At 41.2% G+C, this 21,754-nt stretch overlaps 1 protein-coding gene across 1 annotated transcript in view; it reads right to left on the bottom strand.

The window, feature by feature from the left end:
• LOC115110403 (histone deacetylase 5-like) overlaps window positions 1-21,754 on the bottom strand; it is a 91,212-nt gene that overhangs the window by 68,001 nt on the left and 1,457 nt on the right. The window contains exon 2 of the mRNA XM_065010156.1: window positions 10,431-10,677. The gene's annotated coding sequence lies outside the window, so the exon portion shown is untranslated. The remainder of the gene's footprint in view (window positions 1-10,430; window positions 10,678-21,754) is intronic.

The following is a 21,754-nucleotide window of genomic DNA, read 5'->3' as shown; positions in this document are numbered from 1 at the left end:
ACCACCAGTGTCAGAGACCTGAGGTGAACGTCAAATGTGCTCTATGGCGGAGCGGCACTCCCCTATGAATATAAATGGTCGTTTTTACTAATTAACGGTTACATAGTGAAATATAATCTAACAGATAACTGCAAGAAACAGAGGATGAATTTGTCATTTCCCAATTTGGTCAAATGATTCTTTGCCCACATAACCAATAGGGCTGGGAATTGCCAGGGACCTTTCGATAAGATATTATCACGATACTTATATATGTATGGCAATTTGATGTTCCAAACATATTGCTCACTATGTCGGATGCAGAGAGAATGAGAAAACAAGTTGAGCAGTCAGGGAAATAAATGTGCTGAAAACATATTGGCTCACTATTTATCAATAAGCTTGAGAACAAGAAATAGGATAAAAATACAGGAGTTATGGCACAGGAACAGAGGACTAGCGCTAGCTAACACTACCTACAGCAGAAAAAAATAATACTTGAGTCAATGTCGTCCAAAATTAATATTGGGATTTGTAACTATTGATTTTTCCCAGATTACACACGACATAAGCTGCTGCTATTCACTGGACCCCTACCTACAGTTGACATTGGCAGTTTACATACACCTTAGCCAAATAAATTTAGTCAATTTCTCAATTCCTGGTATTTAATCCTAGTAAATATTCCATTTTAGGTCAGTTAAGATCACCACTTTATTTTAAGAATGTGAAATGTCAGAATAATAGCAGAGAATGATTTAATCTTTTATTTCTTTCATCAGATTCCCAGTGGGTCAGAAGTTTACATACTAATTGAGTGTATTTGCTAGCATTAAATTGTTTAACTTGAGTCAAACATTTCAGGTAGCTTTCCACACGCTTCCCACAAGTGAATTTTGTCCCATTCCTCCTGACAGAGCTGGTGTAACAGAGTCAGGTTTGTAGGCCTCCTTGCTCGAACAAGCTTTTTCAGTTCTGCCCACCAATTTTCCTTGGGATTGAGGTCAGGGCTTTGTGATGTCCACTGCAATACCTTGACTTTGTTGTCCTTAAGCCATTTTGCCACAACTTTGTAAGTATGCTTGGGGTCATTGTCCATTTGGAAGACCCATTTGCGACCAAGCTTTAACTTCCTGACTAATGTCTTGAGATGTTGCTTCAATATATCCAAATAATGCTCCTCCCTCGTGACGCCATCCATTTTGTGAAGTACACCAGTCCCCGATGCAGCAAAGCACCCCCACAACATAATGCAGTCACCCCCGTGCTTCACGGTTAGGATGGTGTTCTTTGGCTTGCAAGCATCCCCCTTTTTCCTCCAAACATAACGATGGTCATTATGGCCAAACAGTCCCAGTTGTTTCATCAGAACAGAGGACATTTCTCCAAAAAGTACAATCTTTGTCCCCATATGTACAGTTGCAAACCGTAATCTGGCTTTTTAACGGCGGTTTTGGAGCAGGTTGAGCCTTTCAGGTAGTGTCGATATAGGACTCGTTTTACTGTGGCTATAGATACTTTTGTACCGGTTTCCTCCAGCATCTTCACAAGGTCCTTTGCTGTTCTGGGATTGATTTGCACCAAAGGACATTCATCTCTAGGAGACAGAACGAATCTTCTTCCTGAGCGGTATGATGGCTGCGTGGTCCCAGTGTGTTTATACTTGCGTACTAATTGTTTGTATAGATGAACGTGGTACCTTCAGGCGTTTGGAAATTGCTCCCAAGGATGACCCAGACAATTTTTTATCTGGGGTCTTGGCTGATTTCTTTTGATTTTCCATAAATGTCAAGCAAAAGAGCCACCGAGTTTGAAGGTAGGCCTTGAAATACATCCAGAGGTGCACCTCCAATGATATCAATTAGCCTATCAGAAGCTTCTAAAGCATGACATTTTCTGGAATTTTCCAAGCTGTTTAAAAAAGGCAGTCAACCTAATGTATGTAAACTTCTGACCCACTGGAATTGTGACACAGTGAATTATAAATGAAATGTCATCTGTAAACAATTGTTGGAAACATTATTTGTCTCGTGCACAAAGTAGATGTCCTAACCGACTTGCCAAAACCATAACAAGACATTTGTGGAGTGGTTGTAAAATGAGTTTTAAAATGACTCCAACCTAAGTGTATGTAAACTTCTGACTTCAACTGTATATGTAGCTACCTTAATTACCTCATACCCCTGCATATCAACTCGGTTCTGTTACTCCCTGTATATAGCAATGTTATTTGTACTTGTTCTTTTTATTCACATCACCATTTCAAACACATTTTTCTTCAGCTCTGCATTATTGGAAAAGGACCTGGGTAAGTAAGCAGTTCACCGTTAGTCTACACCCACTGTCTACGAAGCATGTGACCAATTAGATTGTATTTTATAAACAACTAATAAAAAATACGTATCAATGTAATGAATGGCTTTGTTATAATTAGGAAATGGAATAGGAGGGACGTTTAAATTATAACTTTTAGGGTTTTTTAAGGCATGTTATTGTGCAAAATATTGGAAGAATTGGAATATGCAGCGTTTAAGTGATGCACCCGCACACATACAGTGCAGTCGGAAAGTATTCAGATCCCTTGACTCTTTCCACATTTTATTCCTTTAAAATTGAGCAACAAAAAATACACTGCTCAAAAAAATAAACACTTAAAACACCACAATGTAACTCCAAGTCAATCACACTTCTGTGAAATCAAACTGTTCACTAAGGAAGCAACACTGATTGACAATACATTTCACATGCTGTTGTGCAAATGGAATAGACAACAGGTGGAAATTATAGGCAATTAGCAAGACACCCCCAATAAAGGAGTGGTTCTGCAGGTGGTGACCACAGACCACTTAGTTCCTACGCTTCCTGGCTGATGTTTTGGTCACTTTTGAATGCTGGCGGTGCTTTCACTCTAGTGGTAGCATGAGATGCAGTCTACAACCCACACAAGTGGCTCAGGTAGTGCAGTTCATCCAGGATGGCACATCAATGCAAGCTGTGGCAAGAAGGTTTGCTGTGTCTGTCAGCGTAGTGTCCAGAGCACGGAGGCGCTACCAGGAGACAGGCCAGTACATCAGGAGACGTGGAGGAGGCCGTAGGAGGTGATCAAGTCAGGGAGGTGATCAAGAACCCGATGGTCACTGACAGAGCTACAGAGTTCCTCAGTGGCGATGGGAGAACCTTCCAGAAGGACAATCATCTCTGCAGCACTCCACCAATCAGGCCTTTATGGTAAAGTGGCCAAACAGAAGCCACTCCTCAGTAAAAGGCACATGACAGCCCATTTGGAGTTTGACAAAAGGCACCTAAAGGACTCTGACCATGAGAAACAAGATTCTCTGGGTCTGATGAAACAAAGATTGAACTCTTTGGCCTGAATGTCAAGCGTCACGTCTGGAGGAAACCTGGCGCAATCCCTACGGTGAAGCATGGTGGCAGCATCATGCTGTGGGGATGTTTTTCAGCGGCAGGGACTGGAAGAATAGTCAGGATCAAGGGAAAGAAACCAAGCAAAGTACAAAGAGATCCTTGATTAAAACCTGCAGACCATTCAGGACCTCAGACTGGGGCGAAGGATCACCTTCCAAAAGGACAGCGACCCTAAACACACAGCCAAGACAACGCAGGAGTGGCTTCGGGACAAGTCTCAATGTCTGAGTAGCCCAGCCAGTGCCCGGACTTGAACATCCCTGGAGAAACCTGAAAATAGATGTGCAGCGACACTCCCCCTCCAACCTGAGAGCTTGAGAGGATATGCAGAGAAGAACAGGAGAAACTCCCAAATACAGGTGTGCCAAGCTTGTAGCGTCATACCCAAGAAGACTCAAGGCTGTAATCGTTGCTAAAGGTACTTCAACAAAGTACTGAGTAAAGGGTCTGAATACTTATGAAATGTCATTAATGAAATACATTTACGAACATTTCTAAACCTTTATTTGCTTTGTCATTATGGAGGTATTGTGTGTAGATTGATTGAGGGGGGAAAAACAATTTTAGAATAAGGCTGTAATGTAACAAAATGTGGAAAAAGTCAAGGGATATGAATAGTTTCTGAATGTTCTATAGATAATAAATTAATCTAAAATTAGTTTGACTCACATCATAAAAGCAGAAAGAGGTTCATTTTTACTACAATTGTGCAAATTTGCTCACACAGAAGCTACACACACACAAGGATTCAGAGATTCGATTTCCTGAAATAGAACGCAGTGATGACTCATTCTCTGCTCAGCACCAACTGCAATGTTCTGCTGTAGCAGATAACACCTTTATTTATTAAAATAAGTGTTCAGATAACTTTATTCTAAAAAACTTGTTATTTACCGCACTTGGAGTTCTAAGAGGCTGAACTGTCAATATTTCACACTGCATTGACATTTACATCCCTATTTACTTCCTTGAATGAGATTCCAATTAAGATGAGTCATATTGTAAACACTGTACGCTAAATATAGCCATAGAAATGTGGAGGTTGTTACAAATAAGTAATGATTTGGAATATTAATTGATACAGAAGTAATTTAGAATAAAATCAGGTCATTGAAAAATAAAACATGGTCAAGTTCACAATTTATTTGGGGGAATATACAACTGTTCACCCCTTGTGGGAATAGGCCTATATGGATAGGGACAAATTGACATTGTTCTATCTAACAAAATAAATATTTTTAGAAGCATAAGCATGATCATGGTAGAAAATTGAAAGAGCACTTTAAAAATGGGAAACAGTTCACCTGGTACAGGTCTGAATCCAAACATTACACTGTTGATTTTATGTACATTTACTGCACTTTTCACAGCATTTGTCAATAACGAAATCTGAAAATACTCTGGATACATTGTTACATAAGAATTTTAATTGCAGTAGGTGCAAGAAGGGTTTGAGTGAGAGGTCCAACTAGTGTCCACACCTCTCCAAATGCACTTTTATAACAAGGAAAGACCCTTCAACTATAGAGGTGCTTTTTTGAACTCTCCTAGCTTTGCCATTGAGGAACTGAGGCACACTGCCCTTCGTCCCTACCTTCACACAATTCCAGTTGTTGTTTAGGCAATCCCAAAACTTTTAAATATAAATCCCTATCTGGGTCAGGAGGGAATCATTTGAAAGCTTAATATATTGCCAACATAATATACAACCTTAGTGTTAGGCTTTCAAAAGGCACTTCAGACAAACAGATTGCAATTTTGGTGTGCATAGAATGTAGTCATGAGTGCATTCAAGTTAGTGTTCCGCGGCAAATTCTCAATACGACAAACCTAGGCTCATTCTGTTCAGGTCAACCCAGGGTATTACACCTTGACCAAACCAGCTCCAAGTGTGCGTCTGCATGTTGATTTTGTCTATCCCGAGCAGACGTGTTTATGACACGCAGGTGAAAAAACAAAATTACATTTAGGGAAAACAAGTTTTCCCAAGTTCTCTCACGTCACCCCGCTCCTCCGCTCTCTCCACTGGCTTCCAGTTGAAGCTCGCATCCGCTACAAGACCATGGTGCTTGCCTACGGAGCTGTGAGGGGAACGGCACCTCAGTACCTCCAGGCTCTGATCAGGCCCTACACCCAAACAAGGGCACTGCGTTCATCCACCTCTGGCCTGCTCGCCTCCCTACCACTGAGGAAGTACAGTTCCCGCTCAGCCCAGTCAAAACTGTTCGCTGCTCTGGCCCCCCAATGGTGGAACAAACTCCCTCACAACGCCAGGACAGCGGAGTCAATCACCACCTTCCGGAGACACCTGAAACCCCACCTTTTTCAGGAATACCTAGGATAGGATAAAGTAATCCTTCTCACCCCCCCTTAAAAGACCTAGATGCACTATTGTAAAGTGGCTGTTCCACTGGATGTCATAAGGTGAATGCACCAATTTGTAAGTCGCTCTGGATAAGAGCGTCTGCTAAATGACTTAAATGTAATGTAAATGTAAAACACAGGAGATAAACACTGGGTTGTTATTTTACCAGAAATGCATATGGTCTTTTTGCTGGATATCTTTGTATAATTTTGACCCATTTTGAACACACAAAAAGCATGTGTTCTCTACTCAATTTATTCAGCAACGCATGTCATCCTTGTAGAGATCATAAATGTTAAGTGCACCTTTGGACTCACAGGTGTTTGGTTTGCTTGAATGACATCAAAGCCATATTATAACACTCAATGTCTCATCTTTCAGAACACATCAACTCCTCTCATTTACAGCGCTTCCCTCACCAAGACAATTTCAAATGTCGCCCAATTAGGCGGGGCGGGATGAGGGAAACTTGTCACGCACGGTGCTCAAGTTTATAATAGCTGTCAGTCAAAACCGATAGTGCTGTGAAAGCGTAGAATCTGAGCTCTGACGTCATGTATAGCATGTTACTCTACAGCCACTGCGTTCCAATCCGCTGATCAATGACAAACTGCCATGTTCAACCCGTATACAGGATGACCGGGACTGTGCAAGTGGAAAGGTCTTACTGATCATAAACGGTAAAGTAAGAATGCCTTGATAGGCTAGCCTATAAAAATTGGGGAAAAACAGATTGTGAGAAAGAAGGACAACGAATGAAAGAAAATAGAGTGTAAGCGGCTGGTTTAGCTTGTGTTGATTGGTGCAAATCAATACATTCCTGCAGTCAAGATAGGAACTTGCCACTCATATTGGAACGGAGTCAAAACCTTCCTGGAAACAAGCATGTTCAAAAGGAACAGAGACACTTAGTTTTAACTCATTATACAGAGAAACTGAACGTAAATATGGCTGTGATTGTGTCTTTGCCCATCTATTGGAGAGCGGTTGGTCATATAATACGTACAAAGCACTACAGCTGGGCGATATGGACAAATCCTTATTGCAATAAATTACCTGAATAATGATAAATAGAACAAAGTTCAGCTAATGTTGTGTATCCTTTAAAAACTACTACAACTTGTTTGATGGTTGCAGCCATCAATTGTCCCATTAACAAATCTCACATACAGTACCTTCAGAGAATACTCATTAACATCCCTTGACTTTCTCCACTTTGTTGTTTTAGACACAATTAAAAAATATTAAATTGAGATTAATGGCCTACACACACACACCCCATAATGTCAGTAGAGGTATGTTTTCCTAATTAAAAAAACAAAATGTCTTCAGTCAATAAGTATTCAACCCCTTTGTTAAGGAAAGCCTAAGTTCAGGAGTAAAAATGTGCTTAACAAGTCATAAGTTGCATGGACCCACTGTGTGCAATAAGTGTTAAAAAGCTGCAATATGTAACTTTTTGGGAGAACCGACCAAATTCAAGCTATTTCTATGCTTCCTGTTTTTAAGTTTTGTTTTTGCACATTATCTTCAAACAGCAGAAAATACAATACTGTTATGGAAAATATATTTCACAGTGATTTAAAAATGGTACAATGATTTTCTATACGACTTGTTTTGTCAAACAGAAATTATGCAAACTATTTTAATTTTAACAACCAGGAAAAGGTGGAGCGATTTCTGCATAGTGCATCTTTAACGTCATTTTTTAATGAATACCTCATCTCTGTATCCCACACATAAAGATAATCGTAAAGGTCCCTCAGTCGAGCAGTGAATTTAAAAACACAGATTCAACCAGAGGTTTTCCAATGCGTCGCAAAGGGCAAATATTAGTAGATGTGTAAAAAAGGAGACATTGAATATCCCTTTGAGCATGGTGCAGTTATTAAATACACTTTGGATAGTGTGTCAATACACCCAGTCACTACAAAGAAACAGGCGTCCTTCCTAACTCAGTTGCCGGAGAGGAAAGAAACGGCTCAGGGATTTCACCATGGAGGTCAATGGTGACTTTAAAACAGTTACATAGTTTAACGGCTGTAATAGGAGCAAATGGAGGATGGATCAACATTGTAGTTACTAACCTAATTGACAGAATGAAGAGAAGGAAGGCTGTACAGAATTGTTTTTAAATCTCATAACATGCATCCTGTTTGCAAAAAAGCACTAAAGTAATACTGCAAAAAATGTGCCAGTGTTATGTTGTGTTGTTGGGGGCAAATCCAATACATTAAATAAATCAAACTGTCACATACACCAAATACAATTAACTCTTTCTTGAACTGCATTATTGGTTAAGAAAATATTTACCAAATAAACTAAAAATAAAAGTAACACAATAACAAGGCTATATACAGAATACCACTCTCCATATTTTCAAGCATAGTGGCGGCTGCATCATGTTATGGGTATGCTTGTAATCGTTAAGGACTGGGGAGTTTCAGGATAAAAAAAAGAAAAGGAGCTAAGTACAGACAAAAATCTTTGAGGAAAACCTTGCTTAGTCTGCTTTCCACCAGACACTGGGAGATTAATTCACCTTTCAGCAGGACAATAACCTAAAACACAAGTTCAAATCCACACTGGTGTTGCTTACCAAGAACACAGTGAATGTTCCAGAGGTGCCGAGTTAGATTTTCAAGTAGATTTAAGTCAAAACTATGGGAAGACCTGAAAATGGTTGTCTAGCAATGATCAACAACCAATTTGACAGAGCTTGAAGAATTTTGAAAAGCATGAATGGTAGGCAAATAGTGCACAATCCAGGTGTTAAAAGTACTTAGAGATTTACCCAGAAAGCCACAGCTGTAATCGCTGCCAAAAGTGCTTCCAAAGTATTGACTCAGGGGTGTGAATACTTATGTAAATGTGATATTTCTGCATTTCCTTTTCAATAAAAATGGTCAAAAATGCCAAAAAACATAATTTTGGCATTGAGGCCGTGGTCACCAACAAATTAAATAGCTAAAAATGCAAACACTTGTGTGTAGATGGGTTTCAAAAATAGATTAAATATATATTTCGAATTCAGTCTAACAATAAAATGTGGAATAAGTCAAGGGGTATGAATACTTTGAAGGCACTGTATTAGAAAAACGTGTTTAATTTCAAACTTCATATTTCTCTACTATAGGCTACTTATTGTAATGAACCATCAACAAAATTCATGAGATAAGTGATCGGTATGTTCGGTGTCAATTTACCGTGCCAGCTCTACAATGCACTTAAAATGAGTCACCAATTACCTTCATGCAGGCCACTTACGGGTGCTTTTCTACAGCCATCATGACTTTTTTAGCCTCTTGGAACAGCACCAAACAGAACTTAGGCCCTTACGCTATACAAACCCCTCGGTCCGGCACTTCCGGACAATTTAAAACACATTTTTGCCTTAGCAGGATTCGAGCTCTTGGAGGAGCTCTCTGTGTTCCTGGCTGATCGCAACACAGAGAACAGAGTAAATTCTCTGCTGCGCTCCCAGTCTCAAGTAGCCTAATCGCCTGTGCAGGGCCAGTCACACAAAAGGAAAAGTTGCCGTCCTGACCATAAGGCCCTTTTGGGTGTTGGGGATTATTCAGGTATTGTTCTCTCATGTGTCGGTGTGTAAATGTGGCAGTGGACATCACAGTTCGACACCTGTTCAGTTGGAGTTAATGGTAACTTCAAAAAAGTGTTTTGAATGTCAATGCACTTCTATCTGCAGATAAAATAAGTCCAGTCATTGTACTACATGTTCAACTCTCATAAAAAGGCTGACACTGAGGATGGTTAGACTTCCTGCAAAAATTCTACAACGTGTCTGCATTGTTATTGCTGTGGTCACAGTCTAAGACCCGTCTGAGCTCATCTTCATGACCAGTTAGCTTTGCAGTATTGCTGCACCTACCGATCGGAAGGCCTTCCTGCCTCAAATGCTATTAACATAAAGACAACACGAACACTATATATCGCCAAAGATACTAGCTACACACAAGCTACTTACACGACTCATACTCATTGCACAAAAAAAACAGCAGTCATGTTTGCTCTAGTGTACTGTCCAATGAGCAGACAACCCTCCAGGCCTTTCACAGAGCAGTCAGGGTTGCCACGGCACCCAGTGACATTCAAAGACGTCATTAGGGGGATGGGAGGTTAATAAAGGTCTGGTCAGTCGTCAGCGGTTCTAAATATAGACAGAAAGAGATTGGAGAAGAGAGCAGCCAGTAAGAGAATCCACAGGTTGTTGTTGTTGTTAGGATTTTTTCTGATATAGGATAGCCCATGTGTAGAGGAACTTAAACCAACTAGAATCATGAGAGCAAGTCTAAAAAAATAAAATTAAAAAATACATGTATTTTGTTTAAGAGACCCATGAACACATCCTGCTACTGGATATAATTCTGAATAATCACTCCAGTTTGCCAACTTCTTTAAGATAAAAGCAATAATGTGTGTACAAGTTCAATGGTGAACCATACAGCCACCATAAAGCACCAGACTTCGAGATGCTGGTTTCCTGTCATCAAACAAACTTGTAAATTACAACACATGAGTAATGCCCTGAGGGGAGTTCATGGAGAGGATCAGAGGGTTAAGAGGTCACGGGGGAGGGGGAGGGGGGCTTTCTTTGCATTTCATGAAGAAAAAAAGCTGGAGAAAAGAAAACCAGACTTACCTGTGGTGTTGGCAGAAATGATGAACGGAGAAGCCAGAGATGATTGCGTTAGTGGTCTTTGTTGTTCCAAAACTCAGTCAAATTGAAGGTAATAAGAATTAGGATGATAAAGCTTTAGGCGAGTGTGTATTTGCTTGTGTTTGGGAATGGACTGAAGGTTCTAAAGTGGGTCTTCGGCGTCGGCCATGACTTGTCCACAGAGGTATGGTGGATCAGTAGGCTCCTCCCCTTCTTCGAGTCAATCCCACTGCAATAGTCACAAATGAACAAGAGTTAGCCAGCTGCAGTTCAAGGATCCTGGTATCCGTAACTCCTAACACGCCTGGCCACTGCAGATAACATGGCCAGCATTCATTCAGTCATAAGTAATTCAGTAATGTTAGTTTTCGACTCCCATTTTGCTTAGTCAGGCAATGACAGAGTAGGTGATCTGCCAGTCAAGATTAGTTGTTACACACAGGCCAAATAAGCAGTTGGGCTACCTCCATTTGCAACTCTCCCTCCCCGACTTCCACCATGATAAACAGATGACCAATGATTTTACATTATTCCACTGCAGACTACCATTAAAACACCTTTAACTAATAAAAATAATCTAGTTGCTAAAGACAGTGTCTGAAATGTGGAAAATTGTTTTGCTTTGAGGGAAGGTGAGGGAGGGGGTGTTAGTCAGTTTGCCTCCGCCGAAAAGCACTCGCCGAGCTGTTAATGGGATGAGTCATGCAGCCTGGGGTCTGCAGAGACGAGAGAGACAGCAACACTACGATACCCACACTCCCCCTGGGGATGGAGGAGGAGAGGCATAGTGCTGCAATGCCCATACTGGCCCCCAGTCACACCATGCATCTCAATGACCCCAGGTGAGTGGACAAATGGACAGTGTCAATATGTGCAGTCTTTCTAAGCTGGGCCTCTGTTCTAAATCAATAGGCTACTTAGTCATTTCATCAGTGTGAATGTGTAAACACACATTCTAAATTACTTAGTTGTGTAAATATCTCCCGGCTCTATAACATTTCACTTATGTATGATGGTCTATTTCATAGGTTGCAAAATAAATAAAACCTTAGTTGTTGCTTCCTAGATCACTCGTATAGCTATTAAAGCCATGTCACACATTTTTACAAGGGGATTTCACCATGGGAGGTCTGATTCCATCCAAGGGTTCTGCCCAACATAAATGAAAATCTATATGCTCTTTATTCCAATTAGTCTTTAAAAATCTGGAATCCGTATTTAGTGAATATGCCACGTCCGTTTGCGATGTTACAACAGAAGTTACTTCAAACAACTGACAGTTCATTTCCCTCAGACATCATTGCATGCACGATACAAGAGCAGAGGTACTGCACATGTCTTTTGTTGCCATGCTAGATGCTCCGCTCCTCAGTTTCATCAACAAATCAAAAATAATTAATGCGCTGGGGCGAGCAGTGGCGCAGTTTCACCTTAAGCGGATGAACTTAACAAAAAGCAGCAAATATTCTAAATAAATATTCAATAAACTCCTGTCAAGGTAGCCTAATCACATGCAATAAAATGGATGCAAATTGCTATATGCATTATGTTAAAATTGTTTTTACAAAGAGGTTATTCACGCACTTTGCAGACCTTACCCAGAGCAAATTACATCATACAAATGTACATATTTTGTATTCACACAGCTGGATGAACACTGGTGCAGCGCCAATTGTCTCTCATTAATATACAGCAATGACCTTTGATGATTTGAACAGAACCTCCTGGTTAAATGCGATGTTGGCCCCATTACATCACACAGTAAGACATAACAAAGTGCCTGCTTTATGCTTAATCCCCATTCATCTCAGTTTACTCTGCAGCTGCTGTTGGGTCTGCATCCTACAGGAGTCCTGGCAGTTCCACAGCCCACTGGGGCACCCTGCGTTTTGGACAGTGTCCCTCCCTGGACCTGCGGCCTCACCTACTGGGCAGAGGGAGCAACTGCAGGGGCAGGACGTAGCCAGACAGGAGACATTGTTTTCAGCACTTACAGTGCCAGTCAAAAGTTGACACACCTACTCATTGAAGGGTTCCTTTATTTGTACTATTTTCTACAATGTAGAATAGTGACGACATCAAACTATGTATTAACAAAACGTGTTAAACAAATCTAAATATGTGTATATATATATATATTATTCAAAGTAGCCACCCTTTGCCTTGATGACAGCTTTGCACACTCTTGGCATTCTCTCATTTCAGATGAGGTAGTCATCTGGAATGCATTTAAATTAATAGGTGTGCCTTGTTAAAATGTCTTTCCTTCTTAATGCGTTTGAGCCAATCAGTTGTGTTGTGACAAGGTAGAGGTGGTATACAGAAGATAAACCCTATTTGCTATAAGACCAAGTCCAGATTATGGCAAGAACAGCTGAAATAGGCAAAGAGAAACAACAGCCCATCATTACTTTAAGACATGAAGGTCAGTCAATACGGAACATTAAGAACTTTGAACGTTTCTTCAAATGCAGTTGCAAAAACAATCAAGCGCTATGATGAAACTGGCTCTCATGAGGACAGCCACAGGAAAGGAAGACCCAGAGTTCAAAGCAAACTATGTCACATGCGCCAAATACAACAGGTGTAGACCTCAGTGAAATGCTTACTTACAAGCCCTTAACCAACACTAAAGTGTTAAGAAATTATTTACTAAAATAAACTGAAGTTAAATAAAATGTATAAAAATAAACATAATTAAAGGGCAACAATAAAATAACAGTAGCGAGGCTATATACAGGGGGTACCAGTACAAAGTCAATGTGCTGGGCACCGGGTTAGTCGAGGTAATGGGGAGGTGAGGGAGGTGTTTTCTTGCCTCATCATTATTTGGAAACGGTATATTGATGATATTTTTGTTCTATGGAGGAGTGATGCAAAACAGCTCCAGGCGTTTCATGCTTTTCTTCACTCCTGTTCTGAGCATCTGAGATTTACTATGCAATCTGACACACATCAAATCAGTTTTCTTGATCTTCTGATCTTGTGTGAAGATAATGTTCTATACACTGATCTTTACAGGAAACCTACTGTTCAAAACAGTTTGTTGAGGGCTGATAGTTGTCACCCACTTCCCTTAAAAAAATAGTTTGCCCTACAGCCAATTCTGTCGAATCAAAAGAATTTGCAAAAAACAGTCCGATTTCGACAGAAATATGGCTGAGACGCAAAGAAAGTTCAAGGAGAGGGGCTACAATTAATATTGCCATTGAGAAAATTCAAAACAAAACGAGATATGACCTTTTTCAAGGTCAGTCTCGCAAAAAGACGCATTCTTGCGTTCTAACTACCCGCTGCACTATTCAAAGTGCTCTGAACAAATTAAGGGAATTGTTCACAAACATTGGCACATCCTAAAATCCGATGATAGTCTCGGTAATGTGTTTTCGGACCTTCCCTTGGTCGTATTCTCGCGGGGCAGAAATCTCAGAGACCAATTGGTAAACTCTGATTTACCACCCCAAGATATTCCTGAATAACGTCTATTTGCGCCCCTACTGGATGGAAATTACAAATGTAATGGCTGTGCTCAATGCAATGGCACTTATAAATGTAGATCCTTCAAACACCCACAAACAGGGAAATCGATCCCAATAAAAGGTGTTATTACGTGCTCCACTAAGTCAGTTATTTATCTTATAACTTGTCCTTGTAGTAAACATTATGTAGGTAAAACAAAGCGCGAATTAAAAGTACGTATCTCAGAGCATCGTAGCACCATTAGGTGTAAAAACTGTACTTATCCAGTTGCGGCCCACTTCTTGGAGGCAGGCCACTCGATTTCGTCTCTGCGTTATATTGGCATCGAACATGTCACCCTCCCTAGGAGAGGGGGTGACCTTGATAATTTATTGTTAAAACGAGAGGCTGCCTGGATCTTTAATTTAAAGACTCTTGCGCCCTTCGGTCTCAACGTAGACTTCGATCTGAAGCCATTCTTGTGATTATTGTGACTTTGCCATTGTAATTGTGTGTAAACTTATATAGTCAAATTAATCTATGACCGTATGCTATCCATTTGTTTGTATGCTGTTCTTTGTATGACATTTTAATATTTGATATTAACCAATGATATTAAGCCACTCCTGGCCATGATTACAGACACCCGTGTCTTTTGACACTATATAAATGAGTCATCCCGCAGTGTTTGTGATTATACCCTGATGAAGACAGCTTGGCTGTCGAAACGTTGGTATTAAATTTTTGCATCTGAGCTCCAAGAGTGTGCGGCTTTCTTTTATTTTCAAATGGGGAGGTGAGGAACAGTCTATGACTTGGGTGGCTGGATTCTTTAGCATTTTTTGGGGCTTTCCTCTGACACCGCCTGGTATAGAGGTCCCGGATGACAGGAAGCTTGGCCCCAGTGATGTACTGGGCCATACGCACTACCCTCTGTAGTGCCTTGCAGTCGGAGGTCGAGCAGTTGCCATACCAGGCGGTGATGCAACCAGTCAGGAGGCTCTCAATGGTGCAGCTGTAGAACGTTGAGGATCTGGGGACCCATGCCAAATATTTTCAGTCGGCTGAGGGGGAAATAGGCGTTGTCGTGCCCTCTTCACAACTGTCTTGGTGTGTTTGGACCATGATAGTTTGTTGGTGATGGACACCAAGGAAGTTGAAGCTCTCAACCTGCTCCACTATTGCCCTGTAATGGAGCTGTAGTGTACGACCATCTCCTTTGTTTTACGTCTGCTGCAGAGGAGAAGTACATTATGGTTAACTGCACCTCAGATTGTAGCATTTATTTTGGCTGCAGAGTTCAAGTAACAGACATCAACATCAACTGTTCAGAGGAGACTGCGTGAAATCAGGCCTTCATGGTCAAATGGCTGCAAAGACTATTAAAAGGACAGCAATAAGAAGACTTGCTTGGGCCAAGAAACACAAAACAGAAGGACATTGGTGCTAATCTATCCTTTGGTCTAATGAGTCCAAATTTGAGATTGTTGGTTCTAACCGCCGTGTCTTTGTGAGACGCAGGGTAGGTGAACGGATGAGCTCCACATGTGTAGTACCCACCGTGAAGCAAGGGAGGTGGGAATGGTGCTTTGCTGGTGACACTGTCTGATTAATTTAGAATTCAAGGCACACTTAACCAGCATGGCTACCACAGCATTCTGCAACAATACGCCATCCCGTCTGGTTTGGGCTTATAATTTGTTTTTCCAACAGGGCAATGATCCAACACACCTCCAGGCTGTGTAAGGGCTATTTGACCAGGAAGGAGAGTGATGGAGTGCTGCATCAGATGACCTGGCCTCCACAATCCCCCGACCTCAACCAAATTGAGATGGTTTTGGATGAGTTGGACCGCAGAGTAAAGGAAAAGCAGCCAACAAGTGCTCAGCATGTGTGGGAACTCATTCAAGACTGTTGGAAAAACATTCCAGGTGAAGCTGGTTGAGAAAAGGCCAAGAGTGTCATCGAGGCAAAGGTGGCTACTTTGAAGAATCTCAAATATAAAATATATTTTGTTTTGTTTAACACTTTTTAGGTTGCTACATGATTCCATGTGTTATTTCATAGGTTTCACTATTACTCTACAATGTAGAAATTTGAAAAAAAAAAAAAAACATTGAATGAGTAAGTGTCTAAACTTGACTGGTACATACAAAGTGAATTGGCCATAAAAGTGAACAAATGTAGATGATTTTTAGGCCATATTGCCCAGCCCTTATTACCACTGCAGTGTAATTCCTGGAAAGTGGATCTAAGTCCCACTCAGTGGCGGAAGTCTTGCCTCTAAGCCATATGATTTAATGGAGCGGAGTTGCGCTGAAAGCCCATGCAGTACCACCGTCCCTGTGCCTTCTGCACTGAAGCAAGGCTCTCAGGCGTCGCTGATCGTTTAATGCTCTTTAAACTACTCTCCTCAGATGTCCCCTCCGGTTTAACACTGGCCTCTTGTCAGAACATCGACTAAATATATTCATCTTTCTCTAGGGTTTTGTTTGGTTTTACAAGGTTATCTGGGAACAGTCATGAGGATTAGACTAACAACAGGAACATGTAATTTAGTCACTCACTAACACATTTAGATACCAAAATCACCAAGACCAATTTGTGACAGGAAGGCATTGTTACACCATTTGCAAGAAACAGCTCAAATTTAATTTATACTTTTGAAATTGTTAATTTTATGCAGCCTTTCTAACATCTGGGACTAAGTGCCATTAACCTATGCCTTTCTCCTGTACACCCACAGAGGATGACATTTCCTGTAATTGCATACAATATGTCAGCTAAATCTGAAAACGTGTCTAGGGTGTGGTATGGGTCTAAGCAAATGGCTCTCTGTGTGATATTCCAGAAGTTGGTAAGCAACTCCCCCTGCAGGATCCCAAGGCACTCGATCAGATGACATGCTCCGGCAAGGGCCTGGCTTAATCACGGCATTCACCGGAAGCTTATAGAAACAGTGTCACAGAGATAATGGGATGCCTTGTCGCAGGGTATTTAGAACCTTTAACCACTTCTGACTCCTGACCTAGCCACTTTCACCGGCTGCATTAGCCTAATGACGTACCATTGGGGATAAAAATATCAGCTCATCTTTATTTTATTTTTTTAACTCTTTGCAGTACCACTGCAAGGAGACTCATCCAGCGAATAGCATAAGTGGGGGTCTCCGCCTCCTCACATTATCACTGAAAATACCAGTCCCTCCAACAGCCAGGAAGTGCTGCTAAGTGACATGCTCTGTCCTCAGATCTTGGCATCAGCATTTGCTTTGAAGCCATGACTTAAAATGGTTCAACATATGAAGCACAGAAATTGTACACCAAGACATTCTTAGAATTGCAGGGAGAGCTTTAAGCAGGAGCAAATCATTTTGCAACAAGGAAATGTGCTTCATGTTGAAATTGGCTGCTGTCAAACTTTATTGCATAGCATTTATGAATGCAATGGCCTTCGGGCAATGCAACAGAAAGGCCTGTGGCACAGAGTCAGGTCTGGTCCAAAATCAGAACCACATAAGGAGGATCCTTTTTGCTCTTTATAAACAGAACCAAAAGATGGCGTCTGACACTCACTAACCAGTAAAAATGTGTGCTGCTTCTGCACATCCCCCTCAGCCAGCCCTCAAAGTCAAGGCGAGAGAGCGACCAGCAGATTCTCAAGGAGAAAGGAGGGACACTGCACTCAGCAGAGCCTTTCCCACCAGCAGTGACGAAATGGCCCCATCTCCCCTTGATTTTATGTAAGGCCACACCTTACATAAAAAACAGAGAACATGCAGGCTCTCAATGGCAGTGTGGCACCTTTAATTTACCTTGAAGCTAAATTGTTCACTTAAACAGCAGAGAGAGATATGCCTAGTTAGTGGATTCAAAATGTAGTCAAATTAAGTATGTCTTGGCCATGGCCTTATAACTGGTCCAAGGATGTTTCATTAGGATCCAGACACCAAATTACTAACTTCAGTCAAATTATTTTTCCCCAACACTGAAGTGCCTCACAGAAATGATACAATCAAAACAATTTTGGGTCAGCACATTGCTCAAGGGTAAGAGGCTGGCACCTATTCCTTCTGGAATTTGAACTAGTCACATGCCCATTTCTCCAAGAATAGGCTTTTCTGGGGGCTAGGATTGTAAAGTGCATGGAATATTGGGGTGGAGGCGGTAAACTATGGGTTTTATCCGATCAACACTGGTAACCAGGTTCAGGGCAATTTTTTTTTTTTTTAAAGATTTCAGCACAGAAAGCATGTTTCAATCATTAACATACAGTGGGGCAAAAAAGTATTTAGTCAGCCACCAATTGTGCAAGTTCTCCCACTTTAAAAAATGAGGCCTGTAATTTTCATCATAGGTACACCTCAACTATGACAGACAGAATGAGGAAGAAAAAAATCCAGAAAATCACATTGTAGGATTTTTAATGAATTTATTTGCAAATTATGGTGGAAAATAAGTATTTGGTCACCTACAAACAAGCAAGATTTCTGGCTCTCACAGACCTGTAACTTCTTTAAGAGGCTCCTCTGTCCTCCACTCGTTACCTGTATTAATGGCACCTGTTTGAACTTGTTATCAGTATAAAAGACACCTGTCCACAACCTCAAACAGTCATACTCCAAACTCCACTATGGACAAGACCAAAGGACACCAGAAACAAAATTGTAGACCTGCACCAGGCTGAGAAGACTGAACCTGCAATAGGTAAGCAGCTTGGTTTGAAGAAATCAACTGTGGGAGCAATTATTAGGAAATGGAAGACATACAAGACCACTGATAATCTCCCTCGATCTGGGGCTGCACGCAAGATCTCACCCCGTGGGGTCAAAATAATCACAAGAACGGTGAGCAAAAATCCCAGAACCACACGGGGGGGGACCTAGTGAATGACCTGCAGAGAGCTGGGACCAAAGTAACAAAGCCTACCATCAGTAACACACTACGCCACCAGGGACTCAAATCCTGCAGTGCCAGACATGTCCCCCTGCTTAAGCCAGTACATGTCCAGGCCCGTCTGAAGTTTGCTAGAGAGCATTTGGATGATCCAGAAGATTGGGAGAATGTCATATGGTCAGATGAAAAACAAAATATAACTTTTTGGTAAAAACTCAACTCGTCGTGTTTGGAGGACAAAGAATGCCGAGTTGCATCCAAAGAACCCCATACCTACTGTGAAGCATGGGGGTGGAAACATCATGCTTTGTGGCTGTTTTTCTGCAAAGGGACCAGGACGACTGATCAGTGTAAAGGAAAGAATGAATGGGGCCATTGAAGATGAAACATGGCTGGGTCTTTCAGCATGACAATGATCCCAAACACACCGCACGGGCAACGAAGGAGTGGCTTCATAAGAAGCATTTCAAGGTCCTGGAGTGGTCTAGCCAGTCTACAGATCTCAACCCCATAGAACATCTTTGGAGGGAGTTGAAAGTCCATGTTGTCCAGCAACAGCCCCAAAACATCACTCCTCTAGAGGAGATCTGCATGGAGGAATGGGCCAAAATACCAGCAAGTGTGTGAAAACATTGTGAAGACCAAATACTTATTTTCCACCATAAATGGCAAATAAATTCATTTTAAAAAATCCTACGTGATTTTCTGGATTTTTTTTCTCATTTTGTCTGTCATAGTTGAAGTGTACCTATGATGAAAATGACAGGCCTCATCTTTTTAAGTGGGAGAACTTGCACAATTGGTGGCTGACTAAATACTTTTTTGCCCCACTGTACAGCTGAGGTTATTTTTGCTTCACACTGTAGCCTAAACACTTTTCTACAGTGTATGAATCCAAGTTTCCATGCATTTTTGCATTGCAAACAGAATAGGCAAACATCAAGGCCCTGTATCTTCAGGGCAGCACATGGGCAGGGCTGTTCAATAGCCTTTTCAACACCTTGTGTGATTCATCAGGACAAGCGACTCTGCGTCACGTCATTGATGAACTGTCTTAAAAAAAATAAAAAGGAGTTGCCATCTTATATACTGAACCTATTTCATGAAGGAGTAGGCCTAATCTCTCGTGGACAGATGCACGTAACATAAATATGGTAGTAGCATCTGTCGACAGCCTGTGGGATGGCAAATAGACTAGCCCGAAACTGGCTGAGAGTTTCCGTTTAGAGGGATGAAGACTTTGCTAGTCTCGTTAGTACATTTACGCAAGATTTTATTTCTGGGTGTCCGAGAACAGAGAAGCAAAGTTCGACCCATCAAGTTTAATTCAGGCAATCAATATAAAAGATAGACATTTTAAAAATAGACAGTGACCCGCATAGAGAAAGCACATTTAAATGTATACTGTTCAGTGGCCATGGTCTGAAGCAAATGTTATTTATATCCTCCCTCATAAGGAAGAGGTCCCCTATGGAACATAGAGTCTCAATGTGTGACCCTTTTTAAGGTCTTGACATCAGTCACCATGTAATTCAACTGGGCACATCCAGATGTTTGCAGATTACCTGATCTTATCTGATAGCCAAGAGGGCAGAAATCAGGAGTGTGTGACAAGGCAAACCTTGAGCAAAAAAGCTGATGCTAGAGATGAAGAAACGCTAGCTAAACCATTTACTTGGAGTGACTTAAATGAGGGCAATTCCACAGCAACAGGGATGCTGATATTTTTCACATTGGCATACAATTTAAACAAAATCCAATGATTAAAGGTAAACAAACTGTACGACTCCATGCACAAGGACTTAACCATTTTCAATTTAAAAAAAAACACTTGCAAGGCCACTCGAGGACTGTGAGAGGCATCCACACACACACGTGAGAAGCAGCATCTGTCAATCAACTGATCTCTAGCAAATCTTTGACACTTAATCAAAGACAGGCATTTGTCATTAATTTCATTTTAGGAGGAAATCCTTCTCCATCCAACTTGGAGCCAAAACCACAAGCCACATCTTTTCATAGGGTTTAGGGTAGGGGCCTGCAGGTACAATGTTAACGTGTATAAAAACACAGAACAAGTCACAAATCAAAACCTTACTTTGGAATCCACTGTAGAATATACACTGAGTGTACAACACATTAGGAAAACCTGCTCTTTCCATGACAAACTGACCAGGTGAAAGTTATGATCCATTATTGAGGTCACCTGTTAAATCCACTTCAATCAGTGTAGATGAAGGGAAGGAGACAGGTTCAAGACGAATTTAAGCCTTGAGACATGGAATGTGCCATTCAGAGGGTAAATTGACAAGATAAAATATTTAAGTTACTTTGAACAGGGTATTGTAGTAGGTGCGAGGGGGACTGGTTTGATGGTGTCAACTGCTGTGCTTTTCACACTCAACAGTTTCCTGTTGGTATCGAGTACGGTCCACCACCCAAGGGACATGCAGCCAACTTGACAACTGTGGGAAGCTTTGGAGTCAACATGGGCCAGCATCCCTGTGGAACACTTGACACCTTGTGGGCCATTCCCCAACCAACGGAGGGCAAAAGGGGAGTGCAACACAATATTAGGAAGGTGTTATAATGTTTTGTACACAGTATCTAGGCCTACCTTAAATAAATGCCATGTTCCTTTCATAACAGTTATGCCTATCATGAAAGTAACTGCTAAAACAACTTTGTCAGCAGACAATCCATTGTGATAACTGATACGGACCATAAATGAAACTATTCAGACATCTCTACATAAGGAGAAAACCTACCCATCTGTACTTCACTATCTAGGCACAAAAGGTGCTTCCAGTAATGCAAATTAGTATTTTGGGGGCAAGGAAGGCACTGAGAGTTAATTGGCCTAAGCTATTATACTTTTCACTTTCATCCACATTTTATTTTACGCAGTGGAACTAGTGGCGTTAAATGTCATTTAACTAGGCAAGACAGTGA

The sequence above is a fragment of the Oncorhynchus nerka genome, linkage group LG26, assembly GCF_034236695.1.
Source record: "Oncorhynchus nerka isolate Pitt River linkage group LG26, Oner_Uvic_2.0, whole genome shotgun sequence".
NCBI classification, from domain to species: Eukaryota; Metazoa; Chordata; class Actinopteri; order Salmoniformes; family Salmonidae; genus Oncorhynchus; species Oncorhynchus nerka.
The sequence above is the reverse complement of the archived record's forward strand: the minus strand, read 5'-3'. Positions and strand labels throughout refer to the sequence as shown.